The sequence below is a fragment of the Ornithodoros turicata genome, unplaced genomic scaffold, assembly GCF_037126465.1.
Source record: "Ornithodoros turicata isolate Travis unplaced genomic scaffold, ASM3712646v1 Chromosome147, whole genome shotgun sequence".
Taxonomy (NCBI): Eukaryota; Metazoa; Arthropoda; class Arachnida; order Ixodida; family Argasidae; genus Ornithodoros; species Ornithodoros turicata.
In genome coordinates, this window is record NW_026999317.1 from 154,433 (window position 1) to 160,432 (window position 6,000).

The following is a 6,000-nucleotide window of genomic DNA, read 5'->3' on the forward strand; positions in this document are numbered from 1 at the left end:
ATAAAATTTATAAAAATATAAGTATACAATATGTAATATGAAATTTATATAGAATCAAAAATAACATTTATAAAAAGAATTTATAAAAAATAAATTAAAAGGCTTCATGGAAGCAATCCGTTAGGATACCCATTGCACATGAAGCACAATTATATATGCTTGGACATCATCGAATTAATCTTCTGAACCATATGCGTGGCTGCATACGAAATTTTTTATGCGCATCCTCTACCTTCCTATTCCTACATGTGCACACGAATAACAGTGCATATATGTGAAGTGGCAAAAAGCAACGCTAGACTCTACTATCATTGTGCCCCTTTAACTTTTCCCCATTCATGTCTGGTGAACAGGGAATATCTCACTAGAAAAGAAGACATTTGTGCATTGTTTGGCAAGCAAATAAATATATTTATTTACATTTTCCATAAATCAACAATGTTGTGACCTGGTGCAAATATTAATGTCAACAAGTAAAGTACTTACAAATTATTCCAATGTGCTCAAATGCAGATATGACAATTCTGTTTTTGTACCTCAGCACCGTACAGTTTCAAAATTAACAAACTGCACAGCATCAGCAATCTTACAGTATCTGAAGAGGGGAATCACATAAAGCTCCAATAACAGACTGTGCACACAAAGCTAAAAAAACAAAACAAAGCACTTCAAGAAAAATCTGAATAATCGGTTGCCGTTGTGATATGTACTACTATGCACAGTTCATGAATGGAACATGTTACCTCATTGCATTGCCTCCATGTGAGCACTAGAACAGGCAGCTTTTTAGGTCGCTCTTTCCGTGTTTTTCTATTGTCTTTTTTTGTTTTCTGTTTTTGCAATAGCAAGCATGGCCATAGTGAATCACAAGCAACCAAGGACAGGATGAGACATCTACAATGCGACTGCTAGCTCTAAACTGATATATTTATTAGCAGACTCTGTAATATACACACATATGCTGCTAAGAAAATGACAATTTAACCAATAGAATAACAGACAAGAAAAAGGGTTATACAGTAGAACCCCTTTGTAGTAAACTCTCTGGGACCATGATGAAATTTTACTAGATCAGGAGTGTTATTATATCAGGTGTGCCATTGAATGTATAGGATTCTATCGGGATCACAGTTCTCGTTTACTATAAGCAGAGTTTTACTACAAGAGGAGTTGCTATAAAGAGGTTCTACTGTATATCTTCCCCTCTCCTCATTCTATTTCACAGGCAGCCCTAGTATCAATCTGAGTGTGTCCGTGCGTTCCCTTTGAGATAACGTATCTCTGACAGAAGCAAATCAACAGCGGACTGCTTACGGATGCAACTATCTTGGATTTCTCTAACCACTTGTTATTTAACCGCTGCCTTGAGCTGTGTGTTCTGGAAATTTAGGCAGCATCCAGAGTCCCTGCAATGTGTTGCCCTGTGTCTCGAGGGCCTGTGTTTCACTATGGCTCTCATATACAAACTACCCCATTTCAACACAGTAGAAAACACAGATTTGTAAATAGCATGTGTTGATTGCACTGTACATACCCCCCACATAAAGGATCATAGTGGACACTACATCTTGTGCGATAATGTCAGGAACACAAAAAAGCTAGATTTCAAACCACTCTTAGGTCGTTGTAGTATTTGTGTGAAGCTGCGCAATTCCTGTCCTGCAAATAATTTAAACCATATGTTTCATCTGCCAGCGTGATGGTCCCCTGAAAAGCAATTCACACTTGGCAGGAACTACCGGTTCTGAAACCTATCCCTGACATGTGTAGCCATCAGGGAGGAAACCCAAGGGTTGCGGTGGAAAAGACAAACACACACGGGCTATGTTCTCTCTGTGTATCAGCTGATCTGGCTACTAAGAAGAACATGTTCCAAATTAATATAACATGGCTTGACATGGTACGCCAGCGAAAGCTAACGAATAAAATTAGTAGTTAAATGTACAATACGTAAACACTTGCCATAACATGACAGTTTCCTTCCTGCATTCATGCGCTACCATTCAACCCACACAAACAGTGTACTGAATTTTTTTATAGCATTACAGGTTGTTTGACAGAACTTTAACAAGATTATATAGCACACGATAAAAGTAGAGTGAACATAATGTGCAGAAAAAATGGCTGCAGGCAAGCGAGCTGGTGAAGATGATGCATATGTAAAACCCCGAGACTAGGGAACACAAAGGGACATGTTTGTGTCTGTCCCTTCGTGTTCCCTAGTCTTGGGGTTTTACATCATGGATAATGTGCAGGTTTCTATTCACGCTTAATGGGCGTAGCAGTAATGCATGAAGACCACTGCTAAGTTGTGTTGAGAAACACCACTTTATGTTTGCCATGTTTAAATGAAACGTACCTGACCTGACCTGATTTAAATTAACCGTTCTGAGTCTGGAACACACAAAGAGAAAAACGCAATACACGCCACAACATTAACTGATAGCAAATGAGCTGTAGCGAGCTCCACCTTGGGACAAAGTCAACAAGTAATTCACCAAAGGTCAATGAGAGCCTGAAATGTAACATCTCCAGTGGCGTAGCCAGACCTCAAAGGTAGGGGGGGGGCTCGATACGAAAACTCGCCCCCCCCCCCCCCGCTGATCGTGTGTCGACAACACACACATACTTGTGCACACTGCAAACTGAGGATTAAAAAAGGGAACGAAAATAGTTGATTTAGACGTTCACAGTACGATTACATGTAGAGGCTGTCATGACCAATGAAGTGGTGTCACGGGATCGGAAGTATTTTGAAAAGCTCATACTTTGAAAACCATTCAAGAGTGCTTCTTAGATAGACGCCATGAACTGCAAGAACTTTCGCGATAGTCACACTGGTCCCCCCCCCCCCATATATTATGTTTTCGGATTTGCACGATTTGTGTGGGTCGGTCCGTGGCAGGTAGGGGGGGGGGCTGTAGCCCCCCCATAACCCCCCGTGGCTACGCCACTGAACATCTCTGACTGGTAGCAGGACGGGCCACGTTCAATTCCTGGTGCTAGCACTGACTGGCCTTTTCATGAATTATTTGTTGGAGGTTTCGATGTGCTTGAGAACCATTTGTCAACCATTGTATCCTCATGAGGTGATGAGGGTTTGTCATCCCAAAGAGACTCCCTTTCTGGCATGTGTCCTTATGGATGCTCATCACTGCAGAAAAAAAGAAAGAAAGAAAGGAAAAGCATTTAATGACAAGAAATGGATAGTCGCATTTACTGTATAATGATTGTGCACAACAGAAAGAATACTTTTGCACAGAAGGCTGTACTTCTTGATGTCTAACATCAAGTTACAAAATTCCAGAATATATGACATGTTGTGAGGTAGAGAATAGGAAGAGTTATTGAGTTGTCGAGTTGAGTTGAGGGGGGAGTTGTACCCCCTTTTTATTTAATTATATATGATTATATAATTATCTTTATGTCTGTACCACCCCTCGCTGTCTACGTTACAACATGTTTTATATATTCTGGGATTTTGTAACTTCATGTTAGAAATTAACAAGAGCAGCCTTGTGCACGAAAGTCTCGTCTCATTAAAATTTAGATGCTCTCAACAGTCTTCTTTCTGTTGTGAATCTCTATCGCAGCATACCTGCACAATGCTGTTCTACGTACTGTGACTTTGCAGTAAGAGTATGGACTTTGGGTAAAAAGACTACACAGCACTGCTCAGGTATTTTTGCCTATCGAACAGTATGTGTGTATATGCAGTATGCACACAGTATTTGTCCACCGGACATGTAGTGAATGTGGCATTGCCCACGGTAATGCACCAAGTTGAACACAATTATTGTAGAATCCAGGTATTTTAGCTTAGCTTATGTCAAGCCAGTACCACACCAGTATCCAGTGTGAAGTTGTGACAAATAAATAGTTTCCATTTTTCTTAGCTCTCAGAAAACAGACAGTGAATTAATAAGAGTAGACAATGTTAACATGAATTCTGCGCTATTCTTCAGTTAAAGATTCACAGATAGTAAAGGCACCTTCCTCAATGGACGTTGATGACACTGAAAATTCTAAAACGTTATCAGACGCAACATCAGCTTCGGTGTGTCAAAGGATTGTATGTCCAACAGTAATCCAGCTAACAGTAACAAAAATGTGCAAAAGACAAATTAACTGAACTAATGTAACATACCTTCTATATCAGACAGTGAAGCTTGTAACACCCCATCCACAGGGACCAGTGTCCAGCCAGCAAAAGTGATTGAACTGGGAGATAGCAGCTAATCGGAATGGCGACCTTTGTTTTCCACCCTGAAAGCACATGTTGTAACTTTGAGGGCAGGTTTAAAAGTGGTGTCAAGATGTCTGCATGCGAGTGCACATGAAAAGTTGAACATAGATGAATACTCAAATTATAACATCACATTGTCATACCTGTTGGTGGAGGTGGACTGCAACTAACGTGTCAGCAATTTCTTCATGACCAGATGCAAGCCAAATCATGCTTCATTTCCGCCTTCAGCGTGCACCTGTGATAATTCAGAAGTTAGATTATCAATAGTACTATTGTGTTGTTAATCGTGGTTATATCAGAGTAAGCGCAGTAGGACAGCTGCACAATCGATTCATTAAGCTTCCTATTTTTTATATCTGAACCTCGACTTACTTTTTTTTGTTCTCGTTTTTTGCCTTGATCCTCCGTGGCACGTTCAAAATGTTATGCGTCGGGCACCTCAGATTTTCATCAGACGATTTCGTGCCGAGATTCCAAATTGCCTCTGGAGTCGCGCGTAATCTATGATAACATTCGTGGACGAAATCCTTGCAGTGGAAATTAGCAGGCACCACTGCCAGCCAAGAGCTTCGCACTGCTTGGTCTTTTGGCAACTTATAATAGGTAACACTTGAATGCTCCGATGAATTATTCTAACAGCGTAGCACTGTCGCATCTTCGACAACTTCGCCGTGGCATATTCACGAATCATATCGCTCCAGCCCATAAAAGGCAAGGTCAGAACAAGGAAGTGCACTTTCCAAACGACGCTGTGCCAAGAAAAAACATTCACATGCTTTGTTTCCGGCTTAGCACCAACATAACAGCTGTACGATGCATTGTACGATGATTATGTACGATGCACAGAGGAGGAAACGAAAGAAGCCAAGCAGCCAAGCCAAGAGTCCATGCCAAGCCAAAGATAAACCGAGAGCAGTGACGTCGGTGCGCCCGTGCGCAGGGTTTGCCGACGGTCTGACGGCCGGGCGTGGGAACTAAAAAAACTGTTTTCTAAAAAACTACGAACAGTTGGAGCAAGATATTTCGCACACATATTCAGTGTTCGGTAATGAACACACAGCGCGAGTATCGCTCAGTTCTGCGGCACTTCAAAATCGGCATATCTGACCTTTAACAATAAAAGTGTCCGCCTCTCACGCGGCTTAGCGATACGCAATGAAGACGACGTTCCACTTTTGACAACTGAAATAAAGGTGGATCATGGTGCACCCTTACAAACGATGGTGGTGGTGGTGATGGTGAAAGGGCTTGCCGTCCCTTACAAACGAACTTCACCATATAGCGCGCACCTAGCCAACCATTATCCCCAGTGACATTGTTCTTCCCACTGATTTGCTGAAAACGCGGGCGTACGCTTTTTTTTCCTTACTTGATGAAAATACACTATCCTTACAAGTGTGACACAAAATTGGCGTACGCCTGCAGTTTTTCATGAAATCGACGGAGAGAACGTAGCCATACAGGATGGTGGTGGTGGTGGTAGTCGCCTTTATTAGGAAAAGAAGTCTGCAGTTGTCTGTCTACTCAGAATAGTGGCGGCACCTATATTTCCAAGGGATGGGGTAGGAGACGAAGTGATTAATAGCGTCATTGATAAACTTGCACCGGAATTACGCCGAAACTGCTGGGGTGCTTGGCGCTCTACACTGGCGGTGCCCCGGGAGGAGGCATTATCGAATATAAAATTGCACCGCTGTTGTAGATCTGGTGCATACTAGCGTGCGCAGCCTAAAGTTCTGTACACGTCGAGG